The sequence below is a fragment of the Hemiscyllium ocellatum genome, chromosome 33, assembly GCF_020745735.1.
Source record: "Hemiscyllium ocellatum isolate sHemOce1 chromosome 33, sHemOce1.pat.X.cur, whole genome shotgun sequence".
Classification (NCBI taxonomy): Eukaryota; Metazoa; Chordata; class Chondrichthyes; order Orectolobiformes; family Hemiscylliidae; genus Hemiscyllium; species Hemiscyllium ocellatum.
Window position 1 is genome coordinate 13,612,168 of NC_083433.1, and position 13,482 is coordinate 13,625,649.

General features: G+C 47.0%; 1 protein-coding gene across 3 annotated transcripts in view; it reads right to left on the reverse strand.

Annotated features, from left to right (window-relative positions):
• Positions 1-13,482, reverse strand: part of LOC132831157 (complement C1q tumor necrosis factor-related protein 1-like) — a 59,343-nt gene that overhangs the window by 33,438 nt on the left and 12,423 nt on the right. Inside the window, exon 2 of one of the 3 annotated variants that reach the window (XM_060849163.1) lies at positions 11,569-11,675. The exons of 1 other annotated variant lie outside the window; for it this stretch is intronic. The gene's annotated coding sequence lies outside the window, so the exon portion shown is untranslated. Of the gene's footprint in view, positions 1-11,568; positions 11,931-13,482 lie in introns of those variants that run through there. One more of the 3 variants, XM_060849164.1, reaches the window with a different exon arrangement.

Consider the following 13,482-nt stretch of genomic DNA (forward strand, 5'->3'; position numbering starts at 1 on the left):
TAATAGCATGATGGGGAATGGATAGGATAAATAGTCAAGGTCTTTTTTCCCAGGCTAGGGGAGTCCAAAACTAGAGGACACAGGTTTAGAATGAGAGGGAAAAGATTTAAAAGGGACCTAAGGGGTAACTCTTTCACTCAGAGGGCGGTGAGTGTATGGAATGAGCTGCCAGAAGAAGTGGTGGAGGCTGGTACAATTACACCATTTAAAAGGCACCTGGATGGATATATGAATAGGAAGGGTTTAGAGGGATATGGGCCATATTCTGGCAAATGGGACAGGGTCAGATTGGAATGTCTGGTTGGCATGGACGAATTGGACTGAAGGGTCTGTTTCTGTGTTGTTTGACTCTATTTCCAGCATCTGCAGTATTTGTCTTAACTGAAGTGTCACTTTTATGCTGTTTATATTTTATGGTAGTTGAGACCAAAGAGAAATAGCCTTACCGAGTTGTAAAAGATGGTGAAAGGGCTTTCTTGTTTTGATGCCTGAGAGATTATATCAGTGAGCTGGGGAATATAAAGTTCAAGGGTCACCCTCGGAAATACAGGACTGGTCAATTTGGACTGTGAGGAGGAGAAGTTAATTCAGTCAAAAGGTTATAAACTTGTGGAATTCTCAACCTCACAGTGTTGTAGGTGCTCCATTGTCAAGCACACTGAGAGTTTGTGTCACCTGGGTGGGGGTTAGGAGAGCAGGAGATCGAGGGGTTGCGGGAGTGCGTGATGAGGACTGAGAGGGAAGCCCAGGATTAACTATGATCACATTGGCTAGTAGATTTAGCCTGACAGACTAAATAGCCTACTGTGTGTTCCTATCTTCTGCTCTGCATGTGATGCCCACATCAGTATCCCAGGATGCACTGGCAAATAAGCGTCACGTTTGATAGACACAGACACCTATTATTATAACTCCCCATCCTTTATCCCCTTACCAGCTCTCTGGAAAACTGCTATCACAGTGACTGGAGGAGATTTAGGGAGAGGAAGATTGGCACATTCCTCCCAATGGTTTCTGACCTTTCTGTTACCATGGAAATGGTGCAGTCAGTAGAGGAGTATAGACCAGGCCCTTGAGCTAATATGGATTTTATGTATGGTTTGTAGCAACCTGCAAATGTGGCACAAACTGTCTGAGATAAATTCGTAAAGGGATGGTGTTAGCCTAGTGGCATTATCGCTAAACTATTGATTCAAGTAATGTTCCAGGGATATGGATTCAAATCCTGTCATTGTAGATCATGCAGTTTAGATACAATAAATGTCTGAAATTAGTAATGATGACCATAAACCCATTGCCAATTTTTGGAAAAAAAAACCTTGTTCCCTTTTGGGAGGGAAAATACCATCCTTAACTCATCTGGCCAACACATGACTGCAGACCCATTGCAAAACAGTTGACATATAACTACCCTCCAGGTAATTACAGACAGGCAATAACCGCTGGCCAAGCTAGTGACACCCACATCTCATGTGTGAATAAACAAAAAGAATGTATTGTGGGAAAAAACCCAAAACTTCACGTCAAAGAGACCTAAGGGGCAACTTTTTCACGCAAAGGGTGGTATGTGTATGGAATGAGCTGCCAGAGGCAGTGTTGGAGGTTAGTACAATTCCAACATTTAAGAGGCATTTGGATGGGTATATGAATAGGAAGGGTTTGGAGGGATATGGGCCAGGTGCTGGCAGGTGGGACTAGATTGGGTTGAGATATCTGGTCAGCATGGACAGGTTGGACCGAAGGGTCTGTTTCCATGCTTCACATCTCTATAACTCTAATTCATAATGACAGAAAATCACTTTTCGTACTGGTATGATGTCTTGACGTGCTGATTGGAAAATGAAATAGCTACACTGGAGTGCTCACTTGTGCAAGACATCAGGGTTTACATTCAATCATCCTCATCTTTGGCATCTGTTGGGTGCCCATTTAACTCCTCCTACACACAGTCAATAAAATAATGAACTGGGAATGAAGAGTGAGTCTAATGGTGACCATGAAACTGCTATTGGCGATCGTTGCCCTCTACATCATGAATACATTTTAGAAAAAGGAAATCTTCAACTGCTCTGTGACCTCCAGATCCACTGCAATGTGGTTGACCTTTCAGTGCCCTCTGAAATGACCTACCAAGCCTTTCAGATGGATCTAAGTCATGAGATGAATGAAATTGGACCGATGAAGGCATCAACCAAGACACTGTAAAAACAATAGTACATTCAGAACCTTCAAGGCTGCAAATTCCTCCTTACCATTGTCCAGGAGTCCGTGCCAAAATTGGGAGAGCTGTCTCACAGATTAATCAAGCAACAGCCTGACTGTGGAAGATCTATTACAACCAAAGCAGCCATCTTGTCACATATTAAAAGGGATATATGTCAAGTGCTGGCAAGTGGGACTAGATTAGGTTGGGATATCTGGTCGGCGTGGACGAGTTGGACCAAAGGGCCTGTTTCCGTGCTGTGTATCTCTCTGACTCTGACTGAGCCCCCACCATTACCCCCACCAGTGGCCGCCGTTTGTAGCTGGCAGTCTGCCATCAAACCGCTTCATTGTTTTTAAATTCCCTTATTTCGCAGCTGCTGTCGCCTCTTCGTCCCCTCGCTTTTCTTTTCTGCGCTGGATCCTCTTGATGGGGCGCCCCTTTAGAGACTTTTTTTGTTCAGATGCCTGGCTCTGCACTCCCAATCGGTTACTCTGCTCTCCCAATCGGTTACTCTGCTCTCCCGATCGGTTACTCTGTGCTCCCGATCGGTTACTCTGATCTCTCGATCGGTTACTCTGCTCTCCCGATCGGTTACTCTGCTCTCCCGATCGGTTACTCTGTGCTCCCGATCGGTTACTCTGCACTTGCTGACTGTGACCTAAATATGAATTCTGATATTACCCTCATATGGCCTTTGTTAGGTCGTTTTCAGGGACTTTCTGCTGATGTTTGTCTTTCTTCTATACCACCCAGATTTTCCGCTCTCTGGCATCTCCTTTTGTCCCCCTTGTCCTGAAAACCCCCTGGTCGCTTGATGATTTATCCTCTATGCATGCGTGTCTTCGTTTATTTCCCTGTTTGTGAGATCCCCTTGTTCCTGGCGATTTGTCATCCTTATATATTGCTGCGCTAAGTCTGGATGGTTTCTGCTTGCACCCACCTGCTTCTACCATTAGCGCTACCTTCACTACGCCGAACCCCTTGGTCGCACTCTCCTACGTTGCCTGCAGCTTTTTGACGATTTGCCACCTGTGGTATAGGCCCTCCACCCTAACTATGTGGGTTTAGTCCTTTCTGCCTCTCCACACACTGTTACTTTAAAGCTGGCACTCACCTACCGTCGGTCTGTCAGTATCCGCTCACTCCCGCTGCTACCGAGGGCATTGGGCCTGTTACAACGTCCCTTTTAGACCAGAGCATTCTAGTTCCAATGCAAAGCCCCTGCAATGCCTCTATTTTGCTCGGGCCTAAATCTGGCAAGCCTGACAAGTGGAGGTTTTCCCAGGATCTGTGGGCTGTCAGTTCTGTTGTTGTTCCTTGCTCCTCTGTAGTCCCTGACACTAATGCTATTCTCACTAATGCCCCTGCCTCGGGCCATTTGTTTTTCGGGTGGTCGACCTCTACTCTGCCTTTTTCTCTATTAAATTGTCCCCTGATAGTACCATTTTGCCTTTACTTTCAGTGGCCATCAGTACACATGGACTTGGCTTTCCCAAGCGTACACGGAGGGCCCCATTGTTTATGCTTCTGCTGTTCAGTGGACCCTTGAGACCCTCCACATGCCTTGCAACTGTGTCCTTGTTCAATACGCTGAGGATTTACTCGTTGCCTACGCTACATCTGATGCTTGCAGGCAAGGTACTGATGCCCTGCTTCAGTGTTTGGCACAGGATGGCCACAAGGTTTCCTTGACTAACATGCTGCTCTGCCAGCCCACTGTTCATTACTTGGGTGACTGCTAGGACATTTGCTCCTGATCGCTTAAAGGCCATCGCAAATCTCCTTCCTCCCGCAACACATACTGAACTTATGCCATTTGTGGGGATGGTGAATTACTGCAGGCACTAGATTCCTGATCTTTGTGAGATTGATGCGTCTTTGAGAGAGGTGTCTTTGCCTAAGAACCCATCGAAACTACAGTGGACCCCTGAAATGACACAGGCTTTTGAACGTTTGAACTCTGCACTGAGCTGTGCACCTGCTTCGGATCTTCCGGATTATTCACAGCCGTTTCGGCTACATGTTGCTGAGAAGGAGGGTTAAGCTTCTGGAATTCTGACCCAGATACATAGGGATCTCCGGCGCCCTGTAGCGTTTTACTCTGTCCAGTTGCCACCTGTTGGAAGGGGAATGCTGGCATGTTTGCGAGCTGTGGCAGCTGCCTCAGTACTGGTTGAAAAGTCTCCCCACCTTGTGCTGGATCACCCATGCACGGTTTTTGTTCCGCATTCGGTCTCCCTGTTGCTGAATTCTGCAGGTACCCAACATTTCACTGCTTCCAGGCGTACAGGCTATGAGGTCATCCTACCCTCCCAGTCTTTGAATCCCGTACCCTTCTTCCTATCACCGAATCCTTAGGGATTCCTGACCATGATTGTTTAAATGTCATCAGTGATGCCATTACCCTCTCACCCAGACCATTCTGAGACTTCTCTGCACAATTCTGATTGGTCCTTTTTACAGATGGCTCCTCCTACAGGCCTACAGACCATTTGACACTGGCAGACTGTGCTGTCTGCACACCATCTAAGGTCCTTGAATCTTCAGCTCCCTACCGGTACTTCTGCACAGGTAATCGAGCTTTTTGCTCTTACACGGGCGTGTCTTTTAGTTAGTGGAAAGTCTGTTAACATTTACACTGATTCCCACTATGCTTTTAGAGTGGTGCATGTTTTCGGCACCTTCTGGAAGCATATGGAGTTTCATCACCTCTTCAGGTAAACCTTTACAACACGGTCAGCTTATTAATAATCTTTTGGAGACCATTCTCCTCCCTTCAGCTGTTGCTGTCATCAAATGGGCTGCACACAGGTCTGCTGGAGATAATGTCGCCTGTGGCAATGCCTTCATTGATATGGCTGCCCAGGTGGCTGCTACTAATCCAAATAAGCTGGTTTTATATACCCCCTAAGGTACGCCAGTTTCCCATTGTTCCTGACCTTAGGAAAGGCATCTGTGACGCTCAGCGCGCAGGTCTGAGTGCGCTCAGTGGGCTGGTTGAGGTGCCACTGAATCTGAATCCCTTCATCTTCTTACACTTCCTGATGGCCTCATCGTCCGCCCTAAGTCTCATTTACATTTCCTCATGGTTTCCAACATCTGCAGTCCTCGCTTTTGCCTCGCTCATGGAGTTGGCCATGTTGGTAAATGGGGCTTGTGGCCATGCAGTCACACATTTTTTGGTATGCCCCTGGCTTCACTCCTGCTGCTTGTGCATTGTAATCGCCTACAGAACAATAACGCTCAGCTACTGGCTCAAGTTTGATCATCTTCCTGTCCCTGCTAGCCCCTTTGTGAAACTGCAGATCGATTTTGCGCACATGCCTGCAAGGCTGGCTTTCCACTCCCGACTGGCGATTGTCGATGTGTTCTCCAAATGGGTTGAGGCTTTCGCCACTAAGAAGGATGATGCTAGGACAGCTGTTAAGTGTTTAATGAGTGATGTCATCCTGGCTTTGGCATCCCTGGCTCTATTGACAGTGATTGGGGCACTCATTTCACTTCCTCAGGTGTTAAGGCTATTTGTAAGGCTCTGGGAATTTCCTGGCAACATCGTATTCTCTACCAACCACAGTCCTCGGTTATGGTGCAAAGGATGAATGCCACCCTTAAAACGGTCCTTACTAAGATAACACAGGATACTGGCTTACCCTGGCCTGAAGCACTGCCCCTTGCTCTATATTCCATTCAGAATCAGGTTAACAGCACAACAGGCCTCACTCCTTCTGAGAGTTTAACGGGCAGACCAATGCCGACTGTGACTAGGCCTCCAGTGTCTGATGTGGCTCTCCTCCTGACACGGGAGTCTTCGATTGATTATATTAAGGCCCTTTCAGAACTTATCATTCAGAATCATGACATTGTCAAAGCAGCCACTCCTGTTCCAACCACTGATCCTTTCCAGCCAGGAGACTATGTTATGATTAAATCGTTTGAAAAGAACTCTCTCTCTCTCCTCGATGGAAAGGCCCATTCCTTGTCCTTCTGGTGACCCCAACTGCTCTCAAGATCGAGGGGAGAACAGATGGACTCAAGCCATGCAGTTCAAGAGAGCACCACCCCAGGGGGGAAATCTATTGATTCCCGTTACCAGCAAAGCCCATGACACAGATGGCTCTGATTGATTGTTCTCACTGTTTTTATTTTGCTTTTTGCTCATTTTTCTCATGTTGCTCTTTTCTGACTGAGGGCCTCAGTATGACATGGTGGCCTCCAGTGAGAAAGAATTGCATTTTCATACCTTTTTCTACATGACATCATGTACAGAAGGTCAGCCACTCTGGCCGCTGGGTTTGCGCACACATTCCTTTCCATTCAAAAGGTGGAATTCCCTTGAGGGCTGTAACTTTTAATGAACCGGACACTGCTGAGTGGTGGCAACATCGTTCAGCTGCTGTCATGACCTTTCGTATCACTCCTACCTTCCTGAAGCTGAGAGGTGCCTGCTCCACTTATGGGGACAACACTCGCTTCCGCTAGCAATCAGTGAGATATAGGATGGACAGGACAGGTTTGAAGGCTGGGTCCAGCTGCGCTATAATCTAACACGCACAACCACCCCCCCCCCCCCCCCCCCCCCCCACCCAACCATCTCTCTTCCTTAACAAGGTCACGGCCATGACTACACCCCTAGCAAGTATTTGTATTAAAAGTAAACATCCTTTGGATTGGTGACCTGGGGTCAGTAAATGCCTTCAATCCATCCTCCTTTCCACATCTGATTTCTGATCCACTATGGATGGCACCATATTTATCCTCACTGTTCCCAACAGGACTACCATTGATTCCTCTTTCACCACCTTTTGGATTGGTATCCAATGCGATCATTGGTTCGCTTTCAATGGCACTTGTTTCATTTGTGGCCAGAGGGCCTACCCCTGGCTGCATTGCCTCCTGGACTGGCAGCTGCCATCTTGGCGATATTGTCCCTTTCCTTTACCACTCCCACGCTTCACCTTTCTAGACCTCAATGCCCATAGAAGGAGAACTCTTACTACCTTTCAGCACCTCTTAACTAATCTCTCCCCTCCCTATGCCCTTCAACTTGAGGTTGAGTTTCAGAGGATTGCCGCCATCACTCTGGAAGAGATTGCCAATGCCACTGCTTCGGTTTTTGTCCTTCTAAATACGGACATGGTAGCTGCCCGCACTGTGGCCCTCCAGAATTGCATGGCTCTTGACTATTGCTTGGCCAAGAAAGGGGCTACTTGTGCCCTTATCGGCTCCGACTGTTGCACCTCCATCCCTGACTCCAGTGAAAATGATCATAGCTGCTCACATTCACAAGGAAGCTACCTCTCTCCATGATACTACCCCACATTGGGATCTTTGGACTTGGTTGGGTAGTTTGCTTGGCTCTTGGGCTTCTACACTTCTACAGGGCCTCGTGGTTTTCATTGCTGTTTTTGTTTTGCTCTCCCTTATCATTATTTTCTTTAAACAATGCTGTATCCGTATTGGGTCACTACTGATGCCAAATTCTCCTGTTTCATGCCCAGAGGGGCTACCCCTGGCTGCCTGTCTCCTGAACTGGCAGCTGGTACCTTGGGTATGTTGTCCCTTTCCTTTACCATTCCCACACTTCACCTTTTAAGGCTTCAATGCCCCGTAGAAGGAGAACTCATACTGATGCCAAATTCCCCTTTTGTACGTTTTCCTGCTTCTAATGTTCCTCCACCAGTTGATGACTTAGTTGAGTCTTTCAGTTCTGATATCCCTTCTTCTGACAGTTACCTGAACGACCCTGAACCCCCACCGCCCGACAACCCCGCCCCTCCCAGGTCTGGTTATGTCCCTCCTTTTTCCAATTCCTCTGAACTGCCCTTCTGATTTGGGAGGAAGAAAAAGGAAGGAATTGTGGGAGATTTGTTATAACCAAAGCAGCTACCTTGTCACATATTAAAAGCCTGGAATCCATTTTAAATCTCATATTAGTGGGTGCTTGTTAAGTTTGTACATACCTAGGCCCAGTGAGGTGGCTGACCTTGCAGCTGTACTCACACCAGCATGGGAATCTCTTCTTTTATAAAATCTATTGTAGTACTAACATTTGCTTATCAGCTCCTAACCAGACACTACGTGACTGAGGCTACTGACTGGGCAGAGTGCCCAGTTACTCATTATACTGCAATTAACAGTTTGCTCGTTGTTAAATGATTGTAACCTATATAATCACGCAACTTTCTGTATCTCAACAGAGCGACTTGTGACCATTAGGTTAACCTATCTCTCCCCGTGAATGGATGAATAAACAGTCAATAACTCAAGGTTTGTGTGGCGTGATTCATTTTCTTTAATTTAGACCGTCACTAGCGAGTCATCCACTGCAGAATTCTTTCCTATCCCCATCCCTGACACAGTCATACTCGCAGGCTCTGTCCCAAATACCCCATCCCTGGGCATGTGTCCTGTCCCACCGACAGCAGTGTACAGACAAGGGGCAGGGGATTTGCTCTATGAGTCTTCATCAAGAACTCCAGGCCTCATGAAGTCTCATGGGAACCAGGTCAATCATGAGCAAGGAAACCTCCTCCATACTATTGTCCATCAGCTAATGGATCAGTACTCCTCCATGTTGAATACCACTTGGAGGAGTTGAGAGGATATCGAGGATGTAGAATGGATGGGGGATTTAATTATCCACCAGCAAGAGTGGCTCAGCCGCAGCACTACTGATGGAGCTGGTCGGGTCCTAAAGGACATAGCTGCGAGACTGGGTCTGCAGCAGGTAGTGAGGGAACCAACAAGAGGGAAAACCATATTGAACCTCATCCTCACCAATCAGATGAATCTGTCCATGACAATATTGCCAAGTGTGACAACTGTTCAATCCTTGTGGAGAACAAAACTCACTTTCTCATTGAGGAGAGCCTCCTTCGTGTTGTGTGGCTCTAACACCATGCTGAATGGGCCACACTTCAAACTGATCTAGCAACTCAAGACTGGACATCCACGAGCCACTGTAGGCCAGCAACAACAGCAGAATGTCCTCCAGCACAATCTGTAACCTCATGGCCCGGCATATCCCCCACTTAACCATTACCACCAAGCCAGGGGAATCAACCCTCGGTCAATGGAGAGTGCAGGAGGGCATGCAGGAGCAGCACCAAGCATACCTAAAAATGAGGTGTCAACTTGGTGAAGCTACCAAACAGGACTACTTGCCAAACCACATGAACAGCAAGCGACAGACAGAGCTAAGCGATCCCAAACACCAAGGATCAGATCTAAGCTCTGCCACATCCAGTTGTGAATGGTAATGGGTAAACAAATAGTTCACTAGTGGAGGAAGTTCCTCAAATATGCCCATCCTCAACGATGAAAGAGCCTAGCTCATCTGTGCAAAAGATAAGGCTGAAGCTTTCACAGCAATCGTCAGCCAGAAGGGCCTAGTGGATGATGCATCCTGACCTGCTCCAGTGGTCCCAACCGTCACAGTTCCGGAGACTTCGGCCAATTCGATTCACTCCACATGATATCAAGAACTAGCTGGAGGCACCTGATATTGTTAAGGCTATGGGGCCCTGACAACATTCCGCCAAAGGCACTGAAGATTTGTCCTCCAGGTCTTGCCACTCCCCTAGCCAAGCTATTCCAGTACAGTTACAACACTGGCATCTACCCGACAATGTGGAAAATTGCCCAGGGATATCTTGTACATAAAAAGCAGAACAAATCCAACCTGACCAATTACTGCCCCATTAGGCTACTCTCCATCAACAGTAAAGTGATGGAAGGTATTATCAACTATCAACTGGACTAACTAAATATTAACCTGCTCCGTGATGCTTAATTTGGGTTCTGCTAAGTTCATTTACTTCTTGATCTCACTACAGCCTTGATCCAAACCATAGAGAAAGAGCTCCACCCAAGAGTGGGAATGAAAGTGATTGCCATTGACATCAAGGCAACACTTGACTGAGTGTGGTATCAAGGAGCCCTAGCAAAGCCGGTGTCAATGGGAAAACCTTCTCTAGTTGAAGGCATATCTGGCACATAGGAAGATGGTCATGGTTGTTGGTGGTCAGTCATCTCAGCTCCAGGACATCTCTGCAGGAGTCCCTCAGGGCAGTGTCCTAGGCCCAACCATCTTCAGCTGCTTCAGCAATGACCTTCCCTCCATCATAAGAAGTAGGGATGCTCATTGATGATTGCATAAGTCACAACTCTATGAAACAGTCCATGTGCAAATTCAGCAAGACTTGAATATCAAATCAGACCTGAACAATAAGTGGAAAATAATATTTGTGCCACACTATTGCCAAGTAATGACCACTTCTGATAGGAGAATCATTGACCCTTGACATTGAATGGTGAATTCCCCCACCATCAACATCCTGGGGGTTACTGATGACCAGAAACTGATTTGGATGAACCGTGTGGTTACAAGGGTAGCCAGAGAATTCTGTGGTGACTAACTCACCTCTTGATACTCAAAACCTGTTCACCATCAACAAGACACAAATCAGGAAGTTAATAATTGTTCTCTAATTGCCTGGTTGAGTGCAACTCCCACAACACCTAAGAAGCTCAACATCATCCAGGACAAAGCAGCCCGCTTGACTGGCACCCCATTGACCAACTTCCAGATTCACTCCTTTCACCACCTGGTGCATAGTATGTACCATCTACAAGTTGCATTGTAGCAACTCACCAAGACTCCTTAGACAGCACCTTCCAAATCTCTGACCTTTACCAACTGGAATGGCATTGTGGGTCAATGCACTGCAGGTGGACTGCAGTGATTCAAGAAGGCAACTCACCACCACCTTCTCAAGGGCAAATAGGGATGGGCAATAAATGCTGGGCACAGCCAGTGATGCCCAACTCCCACAAACATGAATAAATAAAAATAAACAGGGGTGGCAGTTACATTGGAATTCACCCTCTGCAAGACCCCCTCATCATTCTGACTCAGAAACGTATCTCTGTTCATTCAGTGTCACTGGATTTCCCTTAATCCTAGCAGCATTATGAGTTCACCTACAGCAGCAGGTGGACTGCAGCAGTTCTGGAAGGCAGAATCCCACCACCTTCTCAAAAGGCAATTAAGGACGAGGCTGGCCCAGCTACTGAAGCCTACATCTCAGCGAAAGAATCTAAACAAAACGGACAGTCACTGGTTGCTGTGGGCTGCCGCTGCCAAGTCTGTCCGAGAATTTGTCCTGCTCCAGTCCAACACCCACACAATCACCACATCTGAGGCCTGTGCAGCTCCTCCTCTTCAATCAGGGAGGAAGATTAACCAATGGATTGCAGGTCCCTTCGAGCCTGAAGCTCCTGGAGTCACTCAGTCCTTAACCAGCAACACATCAGCTGTAGAAAAGACGACAGGAGGCAGAGAAATAAATGAAGACACTCACCCACTGAGGCTCTCTGGAATAAATCCCCCTCAAGCACGAGCAGAAAAATAGTATGTTTTTTTTCAAGAAATGGGATTATTTCTCTCGATTTCTTTTTACTCTCCACCCTGTTGCAAGAGAAAATAAGCGTTCAGTTCTTTTGTTTGGCTCTTGCTACTCAGTCCCTCGATTTTCACTACTTCCAGTCTGAAGACAACTGAGAGTCAAAGCAATGCATTCATTTGCTTGGCTCCAAATCTCTGCAGAGTCCTATATTTTCTTCCCAACTCCCTTCCTTTCTTCCCGTCCCTCACTCCTTCTCTCCCCTCAGCCTCTGTTCTTCACACATCTATCTCCTTCGGTGGGAATGTCTTTCCAAGAATTAAGAATCTGCTCTTGTTAGTTTGAGAGAGAGAGAGAGAGAGAGAGAGAAAAGAATCCTTAGAGTCAGCTGAAAATAGCAAGCTTGTTCTGTCTAATTGGTTTTATATTTTTTTTGGCGAAGTGGTATTCTTTGACCTGAAGGGGAGGGGGGTGGTGGGAGGAGGGATAACAGAGTCTGCTGAAGCTTACAGGCCACACTATGTGTCTCTTTGGAGAAAAAGAAAGATCAAATCTTTAAGCTCAAAGTAAACTTTTTCCAGCTGCTTTTTATCTCAGTAAGATGAAAACCAGCTGTGTCTTTGTGGAGGAAGGGGAATGGAGGCCTGGAAACGATTCCATGACAATCTTACGGAAGCTGAACTCAGGCCTCCTTAGGCAGTAAGTACCAATGAAGAAAGAGTTGAAGGATTTGCGTTGATTTAGCCTCTTCCCACGATCTCGGGAGGTTCCGAGGCAAGACAACGTTAACAGGCACTTCCTGAAACGTGGCCAGTGCAGAGGAAGAGTGCTCAACGACAATTTGTGCTGAAGCCAGTCGGGAGATGAATGTTGGTCAGCCTGGGAATCCTTTAGACCACCCTTAGGGACTGATGGACCCACGGCCAGCCACCACTTTCATTTTCTCAGCCTTGCACTGGCCTTGACTCTGAACATATGATCTCAGAAACAAGAGGAGGCTACTCAGCCCTTTGAGCCTGCTCCACCACCCAATAAGATCAGGGCTGATCCAGTTTGTACCTCAACTCTACTCCTCCTCCATTCTGGACTGGAGCTTGAACCTCTGACCTCTTGACTCTGAGCTTAAGAGGGTTCGCACCAAGCCAAGTAAAACGCAAGGAGTAACATCATAGGATCCTTACAGTGCAGGTGGAGGCCATTTGGTCAATCAAGTCTGTGCCAACCCTGGAGGGAGTATCCCATCTGGACCCACCCCATCCCCATAAACCTGCATTCGCCGTGGCTACCCCGCACACAATGGGGCAATTGAGCATGGTCGATCCCCCCAACCTGTACATCTTTGGACTGCGGGAGGAAACCCACCCAGACACAGTGAGAATGTGTAAACTCCACACAGAGAGATGCCCACAGCTTGAATTCAAGCCAGGACTGTGGCGATGTGAGGCAGCAGTGCTAACCATTGAGCCACTGTGCCACCCCAAATCTCTGGATCTCTGAACATCCCAAAGAGCTTTTATTGCAAGAGGATTAGAGTACAGGAGTCCCACTGGAATTTGTACTGAGATTTGTAAAGACGGAGCTGATGTGTAAAGTGCAGGGGTTGATGGTGATGTCATGGTAATGTCACTGGACTAGTAGTCACGAATTGCATGATAATGTGAGGACATGACTCTAAATCTCACCACAGTACCTCGTGGAATTTCAATGCAGTCAGTACAATCTGGGAAAGAGAGGTGATGGTATTATGGATCAGATGTTAATCTAAATGCTTTGGGGATCCAGGTTCAAATCCTCCTCTGGCAATTGGTGGAATGTGAATTCAATAAGAATTCTGGAACAGGGAGTCTGATAATGACCATGCAACCATTGTCG